We start from the raw sequence: 24,333 nt of genomic DNA on the forward strand, positions 1-24,333 counted from the left end.
GAATTTTTTCTTCTGCATTCAGCAATGATTTATCACAACACACCTAAAGGAAAGTACAGATATTGTGTCTATTCAACATCTGTACAGCAGAATAAATACCTTGAAAGACTTTAGGTTCAAAGGCTGAAAGAGTGGATGAGAAGAAAGGTTTTACTTGAGAGAACAGCTGTGCTTAACTCTGAGTCCTTTAGGGATATACTGCAATTATCTAGTAGCTTTAATAACCTAGACTTCAAAATAAAGTATCAATATATCCAAAGAAAGATTAAGGGCTAGACGAAGTACTCTTTGGATTGTAAGGTTCAGAAGGGTTTATAGAATATCTGCTCCAGGCATTTCCACCCATTTCAAGAGAGTATCCAGCCTCTATAACAGGCTCCTAAACCCCATTTTTGAGTTCAAAATGCATAAAAAGATCCCAGGATCTAAAAATAAAAAAAAAAATAATAATAAAATTGGATTTCAGAGATTCACACACACACACACACAAAGACTGGCAGACAATCCTCAGCAAATTCCACCTTTCCCATATCTTCAGTTATTTGCAGTGTTTGTTTGCAACACAGAGGTGGGCATGCGAGTCAGAGAAGATTCTGTCACCCACTTTTATGGTCTGCATAGAGTGTAGGGTGTGCTAAATGCAGTGACAAATAAGTGAATAAAAATGAAGGACATTGCAAGATAAATAGAAGTAAAATGTCTTTCATAGAACTGTGCAATACAGATGTCTATACGTATGCAACATGAAAGGAAATTGCAGGGGTGAAGAAGAAAGGTTTATTTCCTGATAAACAACTTCCTCCTCCAATTTAATTTGCTTCCCTCAAACAGACATTTGAAAAATATGACTCGTTAGGAAGAATCTGAATCAGGAAAGATGAGCGTTGGAATGCAGAAAGGTTGTGTCTATTACTGCTTGTACAGCAGGCATTGTAACAGTTACCCTGTTACTGGGCAGGAGAGAGGTTCTCTGAATTGTATGACTGAACTTTGAATGGGGAAAACCCTTAACAAACGAAAAAGAGAGCAACTAAAGCAATCACTTAATGACTATATTCAAAGACATGGAATGTGCTTATCAGAGCAAATCGTGCATCAGAGGTTGGACAGACTGTACTGAAATTTCTGTTCTGAAGTGAAACCATGAAAGCGTACACCATGAAAGCGTACACAGCTTTCAATACTGCAGTAAGGACAGCAGTGCAATCACAGTCGATAACAATTTGCTCATTGTGTTACCACATTTGGAATATCATAGAATCAAAGAATCATAGAAAGGTTTGGCTTGGAAGGGACCTTAAAGATCATCTAGTTCCAATCCCTCTGAGCAACCTGGCCTTGAACACTTCCAGGGATGAGGCATCCACAGCTTCTCTGGGTAACCTGGTCCAGAGCCTCACCACCCCTTGAGTGAAGAATTTTGTCTTAATATCTAATCTAAATTTACTCTCTTAGTTTAAAGCCATTGCCCCTTGTTCACTACACTCCATGATAAACAGCTTGTCTGTAGGCCTCCTTTGGATATTGGAAACCTACTATAAGGTCTCACCAGAGCCTTCTCTTCTCTGGGCTGAACAACCCCAAACCTCTAAGCCTGTCTTCATGGGAGAGGTGCTCCAGCCATCTGATCATCTTTGTGACCCTCCTCTGGACTCTTTGTAATACTTCCACGTCCTTCTTGTGCTGGGGGCCCCAGAGCTGAATACAATATTCCAGGGGAGTGTCTCATGAGAGCGGAGTAGAGGGGGAGAATCACCTCCCTCAGCCTGCTGGCCACACTTCTTTTGATGAAGCCCAGGATACGGTTGGCTTTCTGGGCTGCGAGCACACATTAAAGGCTCATGTAGAGCTTCTTGTCAACCAGCACTCCCAGCTCCTTGCCAACAGGGCTCCTCTCAACCCATTCTCCAGCCAGCCTGTACTTGTGCTTGGGATTGCCCTGGCACTGATGCAGGACCTTGCACTTGGGCCTTGTTGAATGTCATGAGGTTCCCACAGGCCCACCCCTCAAGCCCATCCAGGTCTCTCTAGATGGCATCTCTTCCCTCCAGCATGTCAACTGCACCACTCAGCTTGGTGTCATCATCAAACTTGCTGAGGGTGTGCTCAATTTCACTGTTAAATTGACAAAGATGTTAAACAGTGCCAGACCCCTGAGGAATACCACCCATTACTGATCTACACCTGGAATATGAGACTGTGCAACAGATCTGATCTTCTTTTAGTACTGGACATTTCCAAGAGAAAGAATCCCAAGAGGCGAAGAGGAATGCCCTGAGAAGCAGCCAAAAGTATTTGACCACAGCTGTCACTGCCCAGAAAAACAAGTTTAAGCCACTGCCTGGGATATCAACTTCAAAGCTGGAGCACTGCAATGTTTTGTTTAGCATGGCATACATTTGCCTGTTAGTCTCAAGGTTTGGCATGTAAACTCTCTCTTAGCATAAATAAGAAAAGCCTTGACAAGGAACATGACTAGAAAACAGACTCCACAAGATGTTCTAGTGTAATGTACCGCCTTCTCACTGTCAAATAAAAAGCATCTGTGCAGCTGACGTACTGTCAGCTCACCTACTGGAAACACAAACTGGGGAGTAACACCACACTGTGTTACCTGACATTAATCATGTGTTTCGTGTCACATCAACAGGATTTTTCCATGTGTTATTTTCTAGGATAGTTTCCTTGCTGCTCCTCTTGTTCTGTACATAGTACAAACGTAATCCAAAAGCTGCAGGATGACCTCCAAAACACCGCTAAATTTTTAGCTCTTTCTTTCTTATCTTTTCTCCCACATGAATTGTCTGAGTACATGCTTCAGAGTAGGATTTTGCCTCTTCAATGAAAATTTAGATTTAATGACTCTCAAAGTCTCTCAATGACCTCCAATTTTCCTCAACAAACATAATGAAAAAGCTCTCAGACTGTATCTGGCAAGAGCAATCAATACTGTTGAATAAAAACTAGCCTATGGATCACAGAAGCCCTTGAATCAAAGAGTCATTAAGGTTTTAAAAGACCTCCAAGACCAACTAGTCCAACCTTCCCCTACTACCAATGTCACCCACTAAACCGTGTCCCTAAGCTCTAAGTTCAACCTCTCCTTAAACACCCCCAGGGACGGTGACTCCACCACCTCCCTGGTTAGCCCATTCCCATGCCTAACCACTCTTTCTGAGAAGAAATGTCTCCTAATTTCCAACCTGCCTCAGGGCATGGTGAACTCTGGTCACAAGGAAGTTAATGCTGCCTGAATCTGTATAGACATGCTGAGCTGAGCTATGGGCTGGAAGGAAGATGCCATTAGGCAGAAACTGCATCAGAGCATTCAAGTGATTTTGTTTTAGTCAGTAACTCCACCTAAACCACTGCGCTACCCAACACATCCCTGTTACCCACTGTCAGCTGCATCCCCCATTTGCCAGTAGGCCACACAAGGATGACTTTCTGTCATTTCAGTGCGTTCATCTGACATGATGACAGAGTCTGCTTCCGTAAACAGCAATTCAGAAATGGGCAAAATACAAAGATGAGGAAAAGCAATGGTTATGGGAAGGTATACCAAGAAAGGCTACGGGTATACTTGAGACCTTCTGTTGGCTGCCTAAAGTCTTTGGGCTTCAGCAAAGACTGCTGCAGAAATTTAGCTCTTTGGCTGTGGTAACAAGGCAAAAGAGAAGTGTGGGGGCTGCAGAACAACCACAGGCCCAGGGCCTTACTGAATTTCTGAGGGCCGCTCCTAATGCTCTGCTTATTTACACCACAGTTCTTAAAAGCTCTTCTCTGCATGCGGTAATTTGTAAATCAGTACAGAATATAAAGATAATGACTTTCTGGTCTAATATTTTACATTCATTTGCACTTTAAGTCATTGAGAATAACAGACAATTAGGAAGACTGGTCTTATAGATAAAGTGAATTTAGTCCAAAGAGCTTTATGATCTAAGAGAAGTATTTCACCTACCCCCTCCCTTTTTCTTCTCCTACTTTTAAAAGCCAAGAACACTAAAAGCCCTAACAAATTCTCTTCATTAGTACTTGTAGTAATTTTACCCTGCTGGGCAGCTGAACTCCACCGCAGTCACTCTCTCACTCCCCCTTCTCAAAGAAAAAAAGGGGAAGAAAATATAATGGAAAAGGGCTCAAGGGTTGAGATGAGGACTGGGAGATCACTCAACAATTATCGTCACAGGCAAAACAGACTCAGCATGGGGAGATTAATACAATGTACTGCCTATCACTAGCAGACCTGAGCAGTGAGAAACTAAAAGCAAACTAAAAACACCTTCCCCTCCATCCACCCTCTTCTACCTCTTCCCCCTGAGCAGCGCAGGGGAACAGGGAATGGGGGCTGCGGTCAGTCCCTGACACTTCATTTCCACTGCTCCTTCACAGTCACTCTGCCCCTGCTCCAACAGGAGCTCCTGAAATGACCCTGTGTGGGCTTCCCACAGGCAGCAGCTCTTCAAGAACTGCTCCAATACAGGTCTGTACCACGGGGTCCATCCATCCCCCAGGAGCAAGCTTCTCCAGCACAGTTTCCCCACAGGTGGCAGCTCCCCCCAGACCCCCTGCTCCTGTGTGGGCTCCTCTCCACGGGCTGCAGCTCTGGCCCGGGGCCTGCTCCTGCGGGGGCTCAGCAGTCTTTTCCCTTTCTTAAATCTGCTGTCCCAGAGGCCCAAGCAGTGTCACTCACTGGCTCAGCTCTGGCCAGCAGCGGGTCCCTTTCTGAGCCGGCTGGAGCTGGCTCTGATCTGACAAACGGCAGTCTCCGGGCTCTTCTCACAGAGGCCGCCGCTGGCTTCCCCCCTGCTACTAAGCCCTTGCCGTGTAAACCCAATACATCTAACATGTGTCTGTGCGTGAGATTCTCTTCTAACAAAAGGCCCAGAACATACAACAGATACATCAACACTGTCCAAGGTGAATGAATAAAGTACTTAAGAGCGCAGAGCAGCTGTTTCAATTACAGCATTAACAGCCCAAGCCCTAAGCGCTCAGTACTTCTGGAAACTCAGTGGTGGGTAGTGAACAGAGCCATCTTTATAGACTATAATTAAAAGACCAATACGAATTGCACATTCAGAAGAAACACGCAGCAAAGGCTTTTGGTTGCAGTTGGTCATTTTCTGTTTCAGCCTTCCACAATTTTGCTATGCAATATGAATGACCCCCTTCATAGGATGTGAATTGCAAGCAACTCTAGCACTCCTATCCTGCTGCTTATATGTGTCTCGATTTTTACTTCACAAAATATATATATATATATATATTTAAACACCTTCTTCTATTCTCCTCTCCTCTTCTTTTACAGGGACAGGTTTGTATCCTGGGGGACTTGGTGAATGTAAAATGTTCATTTCCAAGCAAGCAACGTCCCATGTAAATCATCAGTCCATTGCAACGAAAGAAATAGTGAACCTGAAATGGTATTTCATTTCATGCCTGCTGATGTGAGCCATGTAAATTCAAGAATTTGTCTTAAAACTTGTTAGTCACACATCTAAGTTTTCAGGCAGCAATGATTCTAAACAAAATAATGGAGTTGGTTCAAAAGCACACAAAGAGATTCTTCCCTGTTGTGGTTTAAACCAGCAGGCAGCTAAGCACCACACAGCTCACTCCCCTCCTGCCCCCCAGTGGGATGGGAGAGAGAATTGGAAAAAAAGATAAAACTCCTGGGTTGAGATAAAGACAGAAAAGAAAGGAAAAATAATAAGGATAAAAAATACACAAAGCAAATGATGCACAATGCAACTGGCTCATCAACTGCTGCCCAATGTCCAGCCAGTCCCTGAGCAGTGGCCAGGCCCCTTGGCCCACGTGCCCAGTTTTATTGTCAAGCATGACTTCACGTGGTATGGGATATCACCAGTCCCACTCAGCTGTCCCCTCCCAGCTTCTTGTAAACCCCCCACCCAGCCTTCCCACTGGCGGGCAGCATGAGAAGCTGAAAAGTCCTTGGCTCTGTGCAAGCACTGCTCTGCAACACTAAAACATCAGCGTATCATCTGCTTTATTCTCATCCTCAATCCAAAGCACAGCAACACAACAGCTACTAGGAAGGAAATTAACTCTGTCCCAGCCAAAACTGGAACCCTTGAGCAAATTTCTGTTCAACCAGACACAATAGAGCGGACAAATAAAACAAATTCAATTTTACTAAATTCTGACAAAAAAAAAAAAAAGAAGTCGGTTTTATTCCCCTGACCATACTGATGCAGCAGTATAATGCAGTCACTTATGGAATGAGACCTATGAAGGTTTTCACAGAGCACTATAGCACATTGATCCCCTTGGCTTGAGTAACAGGTGCCAGGGAAAGATACTCTGAAGTCCTCAACATACCACTAAATAAAGCTTCTTGATATCTGGTTGTTATGAAGGCAAGGAAGCAGAGATACAGCACAGGAATACACTACAAAAGACTCCACTAAAGGCTGATAGAAATTGTGGCCTGAGGTCAGAGTAGTGCATGTGGCAACCTCTCTGAGTACAGCACTTTCTAGGATGGACAGGGCCGGCCCTCTTCTGCTAGAAGCTCTGAACTCAGTCCCCATAAGCATCCCACTTCACGTAAATCTGACATTATTTCTGCCAGTAGAGGAAATATTTCTCAGTCTTACGGTTACGCAAAGACAAACAGCTTCCAGACACCTTGCTAAGTAGAAATTAGATTAATAGCTAATGTAATGTATGCATAATGGCAGACTGGAACATCTGTCATCTCACATATGAGGCAAGGCTGTGAGAAGACTGTTTAGAAGAGAAGGTTCAAGTAGCATCTTATGAATATGTACAAATACTTTGCTTTGAGCAGAGGTATCATACTAGGTAATTTCCTGACATGCCTTTCAACCTCAATTATTCTGTGATTCAGGTAGAAGGTGCTCCATTGACTAAAGATCCCTGTCTTCACTGCTGTTTTCTTTAACAAAACATGCTGAAATACAGACGCTCTTGGATCAATGATGCTGGAGGCTCAATGGAAGGCACATCTTCCATTTTTTTTTCCAGCTATATACCGAGAACTTCAGTTGTATGAACCTAATTAGCGCTGAAACAGGATACATGGATGAGAAAATGCGTATTATTAACAGTTTACTGAAGTAGTCTGTGCTTTACTCCTCTTGATGTAGGCCTTGAAAATGCAAAGAGCCAGAAAAGCACCAAGAGTTATTCCTGAAGCTTCTATCAAATGCTTCAAATCTCGCTCCACTCTCAAATTAATTTCAGAGTCAAAGAACCATTTTCTTGTCAAAAGTGCAAAATGTAATAAGTATTAAGCAGCCTTTCCCTGGAGAGAAACCCTTCAGACCCTTTTCGACATTTGCTCTGTGCTTGTCTACCTTATACTTTGTTTTGTTTTTTTTTTTTGGGTCACTATTCTCTATTTACAGAAGGGGAACGAGAACAGGTTATTTCTTCTTGTTGTTTTGTGCAAACACCAACATTCATAACTCAGAAATATATACATGTGTGTTAATGGGGCTCTAGAGAACACTGGTGAACATGGGCAAATCACATTAAGTCCAGAAAGTCCATCTGTCTAGCCAGTGAGAAGATAAGGAGAGGACAGTGGGTGAGCTGAATAACCATAGCACTGGGGAGCAAATGAATCAGAGTGTGCAAGAACATGTGGATTAGACCAAAATGTATGCAGGAGCGCTAGCTGCATCGGACATGATGCCCCAGAGGTAGCTAAGATTGTGACAGCATTCTCATTGTGGTTCTGATTTGTGGTCCAAACAAGATGAGGAAAAGGGTGTTCTTTGAACACTTCTGGATGAAAATAACAGATTAGCACAAGCCAAACAAAAGCAGTGTATTTAAATAGTTCAAGGCCAGTGTGGACTGACCTTTTATCTGAGAAAATTTCTTCCTTAGTCTCGTCTTGTTTCCCTTTCCTTCAGCCCTTGGGATGTCAGCATGCAGCCATGAATCAAGAGCACAGGAACACTCTGTGCACTATTTAGCATTCTTTAAAGGGCATGAGGCAATCTGTGAAACATTTCATGAAAAATCCATTGAAAAAAGTAGAGTGATCTTTATAGTGTTGAAAACCAAGCTGCACAAATTACAGTCCAGAGGAAATATCAGTTGCTGCTCTTTTTCTTTTTGCTTAGATAATCTTTATGAACAATCCTGTACTTACAACCTTCACAGAAATATCTGTCAATATCAGAAAGAACATATAGCTGAAGCTTATAAGTATGAATCAGAAATCCTATCTAAAAATGCCTAAGAAAAAAATTACTAAATGAAAAGGAGTCTTCATAGTGAATTTCAACATCATCACTTATTCTAGGAAAATGGGGGGAGGCGGGAAGTGGAGGAAAAGAAAAAAGGATGGAGACAAGGTGAAGATAGAAGATGAGGATATAGCCTCCTGAAATAAAGCAATCTGTAGAAACGTGTAAGACTAGTGAACTTCAGTTCATCTGAAGAGGGGGAAAGGGAAGTCACGTTATAGTGGAGAGACCAGAATACCACAGAATAACTAATGCCCAAGGTCTTGCTAGCGATTGTTCCCAGTCTTATGTTCCTAGCTTTAAGTCATATGCTTTAACTCAGCCAAAAGCTGGTGGTGATCAAAAGCTGTTTGCTTCTAACAGCTTTTTAAAATCAAAGAGTGCAACAGATTCAAAGCTTTCTCTCCAGAGAGAAGGCTTGTTTTTTTAATTTATTTTATTTTATAGAAAAAAACAATACTGTCAAGTCTAGATTACGAACACTGATACGGGTTTTTACCCTCTGAGGACAAACTGGGCTTGGACTACAGTTTCATCTCTCTCTCAATTTTACTGAAAAAACCTGCTAAATATGAAAAATACTGTTTTAATTCATATGAACTACAATATTCATGTCAGAGTTCAGTAATCCCTCATTTCTATACTTAACCAAAAGAAAAGAAAATATCTATATATGGGTTATGCATCAGCAATGGAGGCAAGGTGTCAACAGGAACGTATGTACAGGGCCAGGGAAGTTGAAGTGTTAGTCAAAAGAAGATAGGTAAAGCAAACAGAGAAGCAAAAAATCTAGAAACATGAATAAATGAGATGCAGAGACCTAACTTCAATAGACATGGATGCTTTATTCATACTTCTGTGATGTCTGATGAAGTACAGGAGATGAAGATTCATATTCTCACTCTATTCTTTCTGCATTTCAGGGTAAGGTTCTCTTAAAAAGCACACCATGCATCTGTACAAGCTGTGAAGACTAAATCTTTTTCTCACCAATAAAAATTATTCCTGTAGTTTACAGTTGAAACTTACTGGCATTGCAGGAAGATGTTCCTGAATAAATGGAAGACAGTCTCCAAAGAGGGTAGTTCCACTTAATGCATTAAGAAGAGCTAAAAACATCAGATGCATACTAAATGTCTGCAGTCTTTGGAGTCGTGCCTAAAAACTGATGAAAATGGGCATGGCTCTGCTTCTGAACAGGTTTAGGATTACCACCAGCTATGCTCTATTGTAACAAACCACCACAAACGAGTGGGGAATGACAAACTTGGCATGTATTAGCGTAAGTCTCCCTTGAAGGTTCAGACTCATATTTAAACTCTTCTTTCTTATCTGAATATATTTACCTACCCTTAGTCCTGATCCAAAGAAAGTTTCTTGATTGGGCCTTTGGAGTGCTGTAACAGAATTCTTCTAAGCTGTTTTTCATATGGATATATTTTTTTTTCATTTCTCTGTGGTTGCATAGAGCAGAGAACTGCAGCTGAATCATTTATACTCAGCAGAGGTGGGTTTCTGTGGAATAATGTATGAACGCAACAGGTGGCCAGAACACTGCTTTTAACATGTTTTCTCAGCTAAGTGTGCCAAGAAAGTAAGTGCCAGCTAACAACGTACAGCAGCTGTATCCAGCACTTGTTAGACACTGCAACTTGAAACATTAAGTTCAGCTGCTGGTAGTTTTTGCTGAACATACATTTGAAAACTTTTCTTTTAACGAGCCTACCAATAAACCAGGGATTATGCTGGCTAATTACTAGGGAAAGGCCCTCAAAAGTACTACTCAACTTTGAAGTCTGGTATGGAATTAGAGGTGAAATCACCATTAGGAATAGAATTTAGTCTTTCAAGAAAAGATGCTAAAAGTATTAGTTGCAGACACACCCTTCTTTCACAGGTAAGACAAAGGAAAGTTGAGCTGAGGGCAGTGCAAGAAGCCCTCAAAGACTCTGGATGGGAGAAGAAATTTTCATCTTCCAAAGCACATGAAAACATGAGAAAATTCTGGGATAGAAAAAAAAAAACTAGTGAAGTGTTGGCATTGTTTTCCACCAGAACTTTTCTGTTTAGAAGCATATCATCCCAAACCAGAATGAGAAACAGGTGTTTTCAGTAAAAGAGAAAGTATAGGAATAAAGAAAAAAAGGGGCAACAGATCTCAGCTATGTAACAAACAAATACAATTACATGTCAGTTTGCATTATTTGGAAAAAGCCCTTTAGATCCTTTTGGATTCAAATATGTGCAAGCAATTAATTTTTTTTTTTCTTTCTAAATAACAGCTGAGTACACGTATGGTACTCATGAAAAGCCTCAGCATAATTTTACGGGAAACATTACACGAAGCTTCCCCAAAGGGAAAACATGGAACTGACAACATTTGTTTCAACTCTGGATTCCACTAAATCAGAACAAATATTACTCTATATCCATAGTCTAGTGCATCATAAACAATATGAGTTCCTGATAATATTGTTATGGCAAGAGTCCCAATACAAGGCTGCGTATTACAAATTGCTTTTCTTAAAGTGGAACTAAGACAGAAAAAGAAAATATAAGATCTCTGGAAGCAAGCATAATAAAACCTTTGGACTATTCAGACTATTCATGGAGAAAGTCGCTGTCTCCTTGGGGCTCAGATCAGGGGTGTTACCAGTGACCTCTGGGCATTATACAGGCTTCAGACTATTACCCACTCCTCATATTCAACCAGCTATCAACCACTACAGCCACTCTTCCCCCAGCTTGTGGTGCTGCTTGGGGTTGTTGTGCCCCATGTGCAGGACCCAGCACTGGGCCTTGCTGAACCTCATACAGTTGGCCTCAGCCCATGGGTCCAGCCTATCCAGACCCCTCTGCAGAGCCCTCCTGCCCTCGAGCAGATCAACACTTGCTCCTAACTTAGTGTCATCTGCAAACTTACTGAGGGTGCACTCAATCCCTTCATCCAGATCACTGAGAAAGATACTTGAGAGAACTGGCCCTAGTACTGAGCCCTGGGGGACTCCACTAGTGACGGGCCTCCAACTGGATTTAACTCCATTCACTACGACTCTTTGGGCCCGGTCACCCAGCTGTTTTTTTTACCCAGAGAAGCATATATCCATCCAAGCCATGAGCAGTCAGTTTCTTCAGAAAGGTGCTGTGGGAAATGGTAATTTATTAAAAAGTTTATTAAAGTCTAGGTAGACAACATCCACAGCCTTTCCCTCACCCACTAAGCACGTCACCTTGTCAGGGAACCATAGAAGGAGACCAGGTTTGCCAAGCAGGACCTGCCTTTTGTAAACCCATGCTGGCTGGGCCCGATCGCCTGGTTGTCCTGCAAGTGCTACATGATGACACCCAAGATAATCTGCTCCATGAGCTTCCCTGGCACTGAGGGCAAACTGACAGGCCTGTAGTTTCCCAGATCCTCTTTCTAGACCTTCTTGTAGATGGGCATCACATTTGCTAGCCGCCAGTCGACTGGGACCTCCCCAGATAGTCAGAACTGCTGACAAATGATGGAAAGAAAGCGGCTTAGCGAGCACTTCCGCCCACTCCCTCAGTACCCTCAGGTGGATCCCATCTGGCCCCATAGGCTTGTGTACATCTAAGTGGAGAAGCAGGTTGCTAACCATTTCCTCGTGGATTATGAGGACTTCATTCTGCTCCCTGTCCCTATCTACCAGTTCAGGGGGCTGGGTACCCAGAGAACAGCTGGAAAACAATTTAAAAGGAGAAATTAATTTGCAAAGCTTCAAGAAAGCTTTACGTGTAAGCTCTCAGCCTACTTCCATCCTTTTTTGCCTTTGCTGTGTTGAACTGATGAGTCTTCAGAACAATTATATGCTAGTGGCAGTACTACAAGTATTTGCTCAATGCCCACTGCTCTGCTCCAGCTATTACTTTACCAGCAGCTTTTTGTTAAGAAGCAGAAAGTGAGGTCAGTACCCACCATCCCTTTATTCCTTGACCTATCCACTTGTGCTGCAAACAGGAGTGCCAAGTAATGTCAGGTGTAAGGAAGAACGCGATGATCTGGGCGCTAAGCACAGGCTTCTCAAAAATAGGTACTGAGGTGGCTGACCTTTACCCCAAATTAAGTCAGGGTTGAACACACTTGCTTTGCTGGGACAAGAATCAACAGATGTTTATACTTTTGAAAGTCCCACCTAGGTTCATCAAGAGTTATACCAAGTTCACCAACTCATTTCATAAAAAAATGAGGACCTTTTGGACAAAAATCATTTCCAATCTGTGCACAAGATCAAGTGTTCAAATGTTTCCTTTTTTTTTTTTTTTTTTTTTCCTCCCACATAAATGATACAGCATTTCAATTTTGTATTTAACTTCTAGTCCCTCCAACCTAGTCCACCAGGGAACAGCACACTACCTGATCCAAAACTTCACTAAAATGCCCATGATCAACCAAAAAAAACCCTTAGCTTCAGTATCTCATATACCTATATGGCACTTGAGTGTCCACCCACACACCAGAAAACCAACGTTAGTCACACCCATCTTTGACATCTTCTACGTCTCTTGAAGATAATTTTCAAACTAGGACTTATGGTAGCAGTATTTTGGAGCTCTGTGATTTATGCACTTAACAATCCTAAGAAGATCCAGGCCACAGCACAAAGTTGTTGCCCAGGGAAATACCACATGTGATGTCAGGCAGTGTGGCTGAAAGAGCAAACACTCCCAGGACATAATTAGCTCTAATTGAGAAATAATGTCCTAACCTTTATCTGACACTACCATGAACTTTCTTTTATTTTTTTTCTGTGAGCAATCCCCTCACAGGTTATACAGAGCCAGTCCTGTAAACACCTCTCTCCAACAGATTTTGTTAAAATTAAATAAGGTACTTGCTGGGTGTATTTCCTTCTGTAAGTTCTGGCTTCAAAAAGCCTTTTGTTGTTAATCAGAACTGATTAGCAGTCTCTTTGCTGGTGATTTGTGTATCTTGCTGCAAACCACAGCTCTGGGAGACATACGAAGTTCCAGTAAGGGACATGACCATAATCCTGGTTTCTGATCCATGTGGATCTTCAGTGCCATAGGAGTTAGTTAATGCTCATGGTACTATAATTAGACAGAATGAAAGCATATTTTGTCACTTTACAAAGCAGCAGAATGTGTTTTTCTGCAACACTTCGGTCTTGCTTAAATCCTTAGGGATCCCTGTCCTAAATTCCTGTCCTGAAAACAGGAATTTTATAGTGTCAGCATCAAACCCAGTTTGTGAGTGAGTATGCTGGCAAACACAGCTCTCAAAGCCATTGACTGGATGACGCTTCTCTACTCTTTCAAGGTTTTGATTACTTCATGAAATTTTTACATCCTTTCTTCCCTTGAATAAAGGAATTCGTTCCTCAGAATAGTATATGTTGAAGAATTCTTTACAAAGTCATTTATCTCTCCAGGGAGACTTGTTTCCCTCCAATAAACATGTACAGTTGCCTCTAGTTTCATCCTTTAGAATGAGAAAAGGTACTGAGAAATTCATTGCAGAAAGCGTGTTGGGGTTTTAACAGCAAAATCTCCCACAGTACAGTAAGAATATAATACAGAAAAATGAAGTGTTTGTTATTAGATTTTTAGATTTTTGGGAGCGAGATAATGGGACTGTGTGTTTACTGTCTTTTCCCAAATCTGCTAGAAGTCGTAAAGCTATATGATAATTAGTATTTTACATTCTACCTTGGTCTCCTGGTTCTGATTAGGATAGAGTCAATTTTACTCCTAGAAGTTGGTACGGTGCTGCATTTTGGATTGAAGATGAACATAATGTTGATAACATGCTGATGTTTTGGTAGTTGCAGAACAGTGCTTACAGTAGGTCAAGGACTTTTCAGCTTCTAATATTGCCCTGCCAGGCTGGGGGGGCACAAGAAGCTGGAAGGGGACAGAACCAGAACAACTGACCGAGACTGGACAAAAGGATATTCTGTACTATTTGATATCATTCACCATATTCATGCTGAATGATAAATATGGGGTATCTGGCTGGGGACACACCACTGCTTGGGGACAGCCTGGGCATTGGTCAGCAGGTGGTGAGCGATTGCATTGTGCATCAATTGCTTTGTAGATATTATTATCACTATTATCATTATTACTATTTCTTTCCTGTTCTATTAAACTATCTTCATCTCAACCCATATGAGCTTTTACTTTTGTTTTCCCCAAAAAATTCTCTCCCATGGGGGGAGTGGGAGGTATGACTGAATGTCTGGTGCTTAGCTGCCTGCTGGGTTAAATCACAACACAAGGAATGGCTGGAAAAAAATGCATCAATCAAAATAAATATCTAAGGGAGGTTACCCTAGAAGAAAAGACCACATTTTCAAATAGATCCTTAGATTAATACAGTTACCAGATGCATTTCTGTTTACTGTTTGGAAATATGGTAGCTCTGTCTTGGGAAATAAATAACAAATAAAAATAAAAACTCTAAAATATTCCACTGGCTACTGCTAAGAACAGTCTGGTTGAGAAGAAAAGAACCTTAACTGAAAAATCCTTTTTTCAGTTTAGAAGGTTACAGATCAAAATCCCCATCTCAATCACCAGCAAAAGGGAATTCCAAAATGCACCTCTCTGTGGTATCTGCTTCATCTTATGTACCAGGTTGTGTACCATCTTATTATGTACCATTTTACCATCAGTTTACGTATCATTTTATGTATCAGATTAAACATTAAACATGCAGAAAGCAAACAAGAAGGTAAGAAAGGCTCTGTTGATTGAGGTCTTCACCTGGAAGATACCAAGCCCTGGTTCAGTGAGCATTTAATGTTGGTTATTCAGATGGATACTGCTGCCAGGAGAAATTAAAGCTGTAATTCCAACACATCCTGGCATTATCTGTGAGACCTTCTCTAACATAGAAGAACACGTTTGCCCCATCAAACTGCACAGATTGTAACTTAAGAAAATGCTACTAGTTGTCAGAAGCAGTTCCTTCTTACTTAATTTCTTTCTCATCTTCAGCATTTTCCTTCTCCTTCCCCCATGTGGATGATGTAAGAAGGAAGTGGATCAACACTTCAATAGGATCAGGCAATAAAATTGTATTCACCTTTTTTTTTTTTTTTAATTAAAAGATAATTACAACATTGCCTTTGCCAATGCTCCTTTTACAACATTCAAAAGGTTAAAAGCAAAAGAAAAGTTTGTTCACTGACTCATCTCTCTGTGAGTAACAGAAAAACTACAGATTTGTATTGAGGGTTTTTGTTTTCTTTCTTCTCTCTCATCTGTCTTTCACTGTAAGAAGGGGAAGCCTTCCCCTGTGCTGGAAGGCTCATTAGCTGCTAGGTTATGACTTTACGAATGTTATAACCTTGCCATAAACAAGCAGCCCTGAGGGAACATTAAGTCAGAAAACACAAGGTTTATTTTCAACTCCCAAGAAACAAGGTTTAGGGAAGAAAACAAACAAACAAACAAACAAGCCATGCTGTAAAAGCTGCCTTGCCATTCACCTGAAGGCTCAAGAAGCTGCAGCTGTGACAACTGTCTGGAGGAGGTTCCTCCCATATCAAAAGAGAAAGAAATAAAGATTTATTTTTGTGTTTCTCTTACCTAAGAATCTTACAATCTTATCCCTTACTTTAGAAAGGGGCATGGGAGAATAATGGGGAATTGAAATCCCCTTTAAAAATAGTTTGCATAAGCAACATGATTTCTGTGCTCAACACCTTTAAAACACGGAGCTAATCCAGCACCCAGTACAATCTCTGGGTGCTGCTGGGTGACATACAGTGAAGGCAGAGGAGGCTGAGCAGATCAGGAGGGAGTTCCTGTCAGTGCAGCAAAGGCAAGGTGGCCTAGGGCTCAATGTGTCCCTGGAGGAGAGGTTCCTTCAAGCACCATCATCTGCAGGCAAACCCAGGGAGGCCCTGGGTAAGAGCAACTCCCAGAAGAGCCCTGGCTTGCCTTGGCAGTGTTTTAACTTGCAGCATCTCAGAATTTGCCTGGTATAGAGATAATATCAAATGCTTGCTCTCCTTTCATTTTGCACCCGATTACAGTCCTGTAGCTCTGAAGAGGGAATTCCCCGCATTTTGTTACAGTTCTGTTTCTAATGTCCTTTCCTCAAGTATCACAGATTACTGTGCAGATGGATATAGAATGAGGAGATACTATGTATGGTGCCTGTGAAGCAGAGACTGATGACTTTAATCTGCTTCAGGGCTTTTAAACGACACTCATTATTTCAGCGTTTGCCGGAGTCTATATTACTTTCTCATGGTTCTTGCTGTCCTCTCCTGAAAATAATGCAGGACAATTTCAAGCATTCATTCTTCTGGGGTTCACATAATATGCCTTGAGCAAGTCTGCAATGAAAGCCTAATGTTGCTCTGTACGTGATATATATAAAATATTTTTATTAATATTTAGATATATGAAGTACCTATCACCTTAGTGATAAACATTCATTGGAACCATGCTGATGGCAGCGGTAAGAGCAGGAGTTGGCCTGTTAGTACCTCAGCACTTTCTTCCAACCAATTAAAAAAATAAAACAAACAAACAAAAAATCAGTAGCTTAAAATACATCACAGCTTCAGGTTTAAAACAGAGCCTTCTGAGAAGTAGGTAAACCCTTTCAAGTGCCCAAGTTTGCAAAATGGAGATGGTATTATTATTATTATTATAGAAGCTGCTCCAAACCCTAGCTCAGAGTTCTTCAATTTTTGGTCACAGAAGGAACAGGATATCCAAAAATAAAACTTCCCTTTATCTTGAGAAAGGTTTTTCACAAACTCTGAACTACCAAATATAGGGTAGAACTTGCACTGAAGTTTCTTACTCATTCTTACCCATCTGATCAGACCCTATCTGGCTCTCTTCACCAGTGGCAGGTCACAGTTAATATTAATATATGGTTTTCTCTCCCATCATCAGCTGGCAAGAACAAATATACTGCTAACAGAGTTCAGGAACAACCAGGCATAAAGGACCCATGAAGAGACAGAATTAAAACACTTCAATTTGTTAGAGACTTAAGCAGCAGCTATATAATCCTGAGTTACTGGAGAACTGCAGCTTCAAGGGCCTCTCCTTCTGCTTCTTCCCCCTTCCTTAGCTGGACTGAAAAGACTTAAGAAATACAGAACATGGAATATTTTGATGCCACCCAATAGATCTACTGGTCATTTAATGACAGCGCTAAGATACTTTAAAATAATGTATTTGCTCTAGGCTGGGCACATTTTATGCCAATAAGGCTTGGTAGGTCATTTTAAAGTAGGATAAATTCCAGAAATATAGAGCAGGAATCCAACTTCTAACCAGATTCAGATTCTCTGCCTAAAAAATTGTATGCTTCAGTGGCACAAATTGAATTTGCATTACAAATATTATGCCTGGATTTCGACAGTCAAACTCAAAAATAACTCCAAGACTGCTCTGAAGTTTCTGAAATAACTTGGACCCTGTTCCTGAAAAATCTTAAAACGTGATTATTAAGCTTAATCTTAAAACGTTATTATTATTCATGAAAAGAAATTCAATTGATATTAATAGGTCATGACTACACAGTAGTCATAACAGTAAATCAAATAATCATACGCTCATAGAATAGAATCGCTTAGGTGGAAAGACCCCAAAGATTATCAAGTCCGATCATTAACCTAGCACTGTGAAGACTACCACTAAACCATGTCCGTAAGCACCAGAGCTGTGTCTTTTAAATACCTCCAGGGATGGTGACTCAACTACTTCCCTGGGCAGCCTGTTCCAACACTGCACAACCCTTTCAGTGAAATATTTTTTCCTAATATCCAAACTAAACCGCCCCTAGCACAACTTGAGGCCATTTCCCCTCATCTTATCACTTGGCACTTGGGAGAAGAGCCTGACCCCACTGTGCTACAGCCTTCTTTAAGGTAATTCTGTAGTGTGATAAGGTCTCCCCTGAGCCTCCCTTTCTCTAGGCTCAATAACCCCAGCTCCCTCAGCCTCTCCTCGTAGGACTTGTTCTCCAGACCCCTCACCAGCTTTGCTACCCTTCTCTGGACATGCTCCAGCACCTCAATGTCCTTCTTGTAGTGAGGGGCCCAAAACTGAACACAGTACTTGAGGTGCGGCCTCATCAGAGCCCAATACAGAGGGACAATCACTTCCCTATCTTGCTGGCCACAACCTTTCTGATACAAGTCAAGCCATTGTTGGCCACCCGAGCACACTGCTGGCTCATATTCAGCCAGCTATTGACCAAGACCCTGACTGCTATGTAAGAGATTTACATGATCACACCTGGTTTAGTACTAATTTCAAGGAAAGAAAAATTACACCAAAGAGGTAAGCCACTTTCTGATAGAGGATTTTATTTATGGAAGAGTTAGAGAATTAAGTGTTATTCTCTTGAGAGTGTTATACAACTGCATATGGTAGTGAAATGACTGTCTCCAATTTTCATCAGCATTACTGAGAGCAAAGGGTACATAACACCCAGCAGGGATGGTCGTAAGTTTCTGTCTCTTTAATAAACCTGTTAACAATAAATTGGGCCTGACCAAAAGCGTAATAATGCATTTCTTATTGATGAGAGTTTGAAATGTTTACTCCGTAACGTCCAAGGAGCCACTAAAATTACTGCTGTGCAGGTCTTGTTAAACTCTGGTCTAGTTCAGTAAAGCGTATCATTGTGTGTATGGGGAGAGTTACACTGCTCTGAAAGTCATTTATGCCTTAGTGATAATTAAATGCATATTGTACCTTAAAGTTAGAGCACCAGGAAGCTTTTGTTTATTGACCTACTTTAATTAGAAGGCAGTTTACTTATTTCTCAGCCTGTTTCACTGTCTTAAGTATGTTGGTCAAAAATTTAAAGATGGTTAAAATCTTCTCTTTTTTTACTTTGTTTAAATTACTTTTTATAAATACTACACATCACTACCAGAACCAGAACCTTTCCCTTGCAGGTCCAGTTGGTTTCTACTTCCAGTTTTCTTCAAGGCATGCCCCATAATCCACGTGTTTTAGAGAAGTGCACTACGTGCTAAATAGTCACTGCAAGTCAGTGGAATGCCAGGAAAAGAACAGAAGAAAAAAATTTAGGGTTTTGTTCCAACCAGGCTCCCTCTGTTAACTGGTGACTGAGTGAGCTCTACGTAGTCTGTGACTCGGCAATTTGGATTAGCAGGATTTTTTTGGAAAATTTATTTTTTTTAATTCTTAATAGGATACAGTTACATTAAATGAAAGAGGAAGGTGAAAACATGGGGGTATGCATACAAACATGTAATAAGAAAGTGTGAAGGAATTATTTTTCTCCATCATCCTTGCAGGTTAGCACGGATAATAGCAGTTTCCTGTCCTCTCCTCCAGGCTGGGAACTTTGTTCACAACAACATGACTTGATTCATATCATCCCCTCCTCATCTTTGCATAGAAAACATTTATCTCAAAAACCATACAAATACATTTTTGGAATGCTTTTCTGAGCAGCTGCTTGGGACTCATGACCATAAGAAAGCAGCACAAAGCTGTTGAAATTACAGTCCAAATTAGATAACGAATTTGACTTTAGCTCCTTAGATGTACACAAATACAGCCTATACATGTAGCAGAATGCAATGCAGGTAGGAGAAGGCTACAATCAGTCAGGGAAGCAGCCCCATACTGACAGGACCTGGCTACAGCAGGAAAGCTGAGGTGAAATAGAGGTGAAAAAGAGGTGAAATATTGCGCATTGTACTTTATGCTGACCACAGATAGCTAACCCATTGTTCTGAGACCATCAAAGCTTAGCACCACAGAGAGCTGTACTCGCTTCTCTGTGCTACTGTGGTAGACTTCTAAACTACAAAGACAGCTGCTTTGTATTGAACGCAGTCAGTGGATTGTAGGAAGTCTGAAAAGAAAGATGCTGTGTGATACCTGTGCTTTAATCAGACATGCTTGACGGTTCTTTCAATTCAGCTTTAACTGAATATGGATCCAAAGGGCCAGCAATCTGATCTGAATACAAACTGAAATGCAACCAAAGGCAAGACAAGGCACTCTGTTACAGTGTTCCTCCTCCTCCTCCACATTACGCCAGACCTCTGGGATTGAGATCCAGAAAGTTCACAACTTTCATTAAGTTTATAGGCATGTACTCCCGTTTGTGCATCACTAAACATAGGAATGAAGCAGACCTTACTGAAGCTGCTCATAAGGTCTTGCCAGATGCAATCCCGTGTCTACAGCGGCAGAGATAAAACGCTGTGCTGCACCGTGGCAATGACACCGGATACAATGCTTGAACACCATGTTCAGCTGTACAGGGAGCAGTCAACAGAGCAGTTAAAGGATAAGAACATTGCTTTGCTGATCACTTCATGCACTTAATGCATTTTCTCCTCCATCAGGAGGGTACAAGCAACTGAGTCAGTACTAAGTACTAGTGTTTGCTGTTATGATAAGGAGAGAATGTACTTCTTGATTGCATTATAGATTTCAGCCAGGCTTTCAAATGTGGAAGCCTGATTTGTATCCGAAACAGACCCTATGGGCTATAACCAAGACAGACTCTTGAGTGTAAAAATGAGCTACTGACTAACACTGTCTGTGCACAGCAACAGTCATCTATGCCTGCAAAATGCTCTGTCTTCCCAGCTCTTGTGAGTTCATTACAAACCATGCAATGCCTGATGTCTTTCTCAATGTCAGCTATTTATCTCTAAAGTTTCCAGTCTTCATTGTTTAGGGGAAAAAAAAGTTTTAAAAAATGTGAGGTGAAGTTTTAAAAGCCAGAGGCAAATTTGCCAACTGTATAATTTTCAATCCAGAAATGCACGATTTATGAATATTAAGGAGTGGAAATACAACCCGCAAAAAGAAATGAGAAATCACAGTATCACAGAATGGTTTAGGTTGGAAGGGACCTCTGGAGATCATCTGGTCCAACACCCCTGCGCAAGCAGGAACTCCTAGAGCAGGCTACCAAGGACCATGTCCAGACAGCTTTTGAACATCTCCAAGGAGGGAGCCTCCACAGCCTCTCTGGGCAGCCTGCCCCAGGGCTCTGTCACTTGCACAGTAGAGAAGTGCTTCCTGATGTTTAGATGGAACCTCCTGAGTTCCACATTGTGCCCTTTGCCTCTTGTCCTGGCATTCCTGGCACCATGGAAAAGAGCCTGGCTCCATCTTCTTTGCACCCTTCCTTCAGGTATTTATAGACATTGATAAAATCCCCCTGAGCCTCCTCCTCTCCAGGTTGAACAGTCCCAGCTTTCTCAGCCCTCCTCACAGGAGAAGTGCTCCAGTCCCTTGATCATCTTGGTAAATTTAGTAAGAAAGTACATGTTTTATAAAGCTTGTAGCTTAATTATTAGTACTAGGTACACAAAATAAAGAATTTTGGTAGATAATCACATCTAAAATAAGAATCCAGAGCCTTACTCTCCTTAAATAAACTTTATAAACTGCAGATATTTTAAGGCAACCTGAAGTTAACCTCTAACACAAGCAGGTATTAGTTACAGATGCTTGGGCAGCTCCCACCCCTCCTTCTTCCAGAGCTACAAATTGAAATTTACTAGTGAGGTGAGTGAACTTCTCCACAATTCACAGAACGTGAATTAACTTTGCTTTTATTTAATGCCCCAATTTGTATCATTTCTATTACAATGCAAGAAGCAAGAAGACCAGAATTGTGCCCAACTGAACCCCTTGAAAAGATCCTTTTAGCAGAACTGGTGCCAAGGCTGCTGATTTACAGCACTAGAGCACTTGTGGATTAAAGCATTTCCCCAACACTTCTAAACAAAAAGAAGGAAAGAAAAAGCATGACTAAATCAAGCCAGACAATCCCTGAAACATGGCTGGCAAGGCTGGAGTCCTGTCCGTAGGGGCAACAAGGGGCATGCTGCTAGTTACTCAGCAAAGTTTGCTTGTATTTGATGTGCCTGCCTTTAGCTTAATTTTGAAGGTGACTGAGGCTGGAGAAAGAGTTCATCTCCTACAAACATCTCCCCTTAAATGGCAGTTTTTTTCGGAGTATTTTCCTTCAGATATGCCATATGGTTCTTAATTCAATTGCACATCATAGGATCGTGCTGGATGAAGCATACCAGGATTCCAGAAAGAAGCAATGGAGAAAACATTTATCCCCAACAGACTGAGCTGTTGAGGATTTGATAAAACACAACTCTCATTCCTTTTTCCTCCACAATGATGTGATGACCTGGTGGGTATTTTCTCCCATGTCTGCATCCTCTTGTTGGTTTCAAAAAACAAAGCCACTCTCTCACTGGAGTGGCACAGAAAGCAAAGAAACTGGTCCTTCCCTTTCCTGCAGCACAGTCTGTTTCTAGATCAGACGGTTTGTGTGATTCCCACTCGAGAGGTGTCACAGACCAAGTACCACAACATGATAATGAGCACAGCAATGTGTCCAGATGCAGACCACAGCACAACAGCTTCATCCACGCTGTAATGCTGTCAAAGCATCTGCTAATTTGCACACATTTGCAAGCCCTTGCTGCAAAGTCCTGCCCCTCTCAGTTGAATTTGCTGAGACTCGGTCCCATGCTACATGAATACGTGGCATTCAGACCCCAAATGGACCGAGGCCCGTCAGCCCAGAGCAGGGCCAGCACTGACATGCACAGCAGCTGCCACCAGTACAGGAGCCTGGACCTTCTATCTGCTTGGTTTCTGTGGAGTTCTGGGTTAAAATAGAGGACCCTGAAGACACTCAACAGGGGACAGGATGGGTGAAGTGTAAAAATGAAAATCAACCTTGGCACCAGTTTTTGCAGTAAATCTCAATGGTACTAATTATTTCATTTCACATGCAGTTTGATGTACCCGAGATAAATGGTTAGCTCTAACAGAAACAAAAGGAAACCGGACCTTCCACTGTCCCTCGACTTTCCATACCGCCGTAAAAGGTGCAAGTAAGGGAAAGGGTGCTAGGGAATTAGGACGTGAGATTGCCAATGCAGTAATTTAATGTTTATGGAAACAGTCCTTGCGTGTGAAATTCACTTGATTACACACATTTCATTGAGAATGTTGGCATTTCACCAATATTATCTCTAAAACTTATTAGATCAGGAAAACAGAGAATTATTGTTAATTATGTTCTCCTGAAAATATAATCATCAGACTTAAATTTCTGAATCTTCTATATAATCAAAGTGTAGAAACAACAATAAAAATCTTCTCGTTAAACTGAGAACCATTTCCTGATTTCAGAAATGCTAGAATTTAAGGATACATTAAAACTCAAAAACATGAAATGTTACCATGAAATTGACAAAATTAAACTTACAGTTAAGTAGGAGAAAATAAAGTTACAGTGGACTCCGGGAAGTGCAGTGTATGTATTTCTACTCATGCATCACCTGAATATTAAATGTGCCAGATCATTGATTTCACTAGTTATGTAGCCTGCCTCTAGCATACAGACACTACATGATACTTGGGATGAGATAAAATACAGCAGTAATCTTAATGATGTTGTAAACTTTCTCCCAAATTATTGTGAAGACAACTGGGACCTCCTGTGCAAGGTCATAACATTAATTACAGTTTAAGAAGGTAAGGAAAATAACCAGCTTTCCATGCACACACACCTTCTGGGTGGAGAAGGGGCAGTGGGTGAAACAAAACACATGAAGATAATTTACTTAGAAAGCATTTGATTCATTTAAAATTCTGTTAGGCACTGTGGGAAAAATGCAGTTTGCACTCAGAATACAAACACTGTTGTTTGATAATGTCCAGTATCTACAAGATGAAGTCTGTAAATCTGTACAACGTAGAAGACTGCCCATTGCCACATATATCCCTCTAGTCTCATTTCCACACTGGAATATCTTCTTCCATTTAAGCCCAGTGAAAGTGAACCGATCAACACATTCGGCCACTATTAGTGTAATCTGAACTACATGTGTAAATCCATCCAGTGTCCCAAGGACAACCAATTCCTCATTCTGTGAAAGTATTAACTTAAATTTATAGGGCAGAACTGAAATTGCCAGGTGCATAAAATCTTAATTATGCTTACACAAGAAATACTAGATCTTCCTTCTCTTGCCTTGTAGTACACACAATTCTCATTTGAAACAACAGCTGAGTATGCAAT

At 41.3% G+C, this 24,333-nt stretch overlaps 1 protein-coding gene across 7 annotated transcripts in view; it reads right to left on the minus strand.

Moving 5' to 3' along the window:
• ALK (ALK receptor tyrosine kinase) overlaps window positions 1-24,333 on the minus strand; it is a 317,869-nt gene that overhangs the window by 112,441 nt on the left and 181,095 nt on the right. The window contains exon 1 of one of the 7 annotated variants that reach the window (XM_038176317.2): window positions 9,603-9,736. The exons of the other annotated variants lie outside the window; for them this stretch is intronic. The gene's annotated coding sequence lies outside the window, so the exon portion shown is untranslated. Of the gene's footprint in view, window positions 1-9,602; window positions 9,737-24,333 lie in introns of those variants that run through there. 7 annotated transcript variants of the gene reach the window in all.

This window comes from Anas platyrhynchos, chromosome 3 (genome assembly GCF_047663525.1).
Source record: "Anas platyrhynchos isolate ZD024472 breed Pekin duck chromosome 3, IASCAAS_PekinDuck_T2T, whole genome shotgun sequence".
Taxonomy (NCBI): Eukaryota; Metazoa; Chordata; class Aves; order Anseriformes; family Anatidae; genus Anas; species Anas platyrhynchos.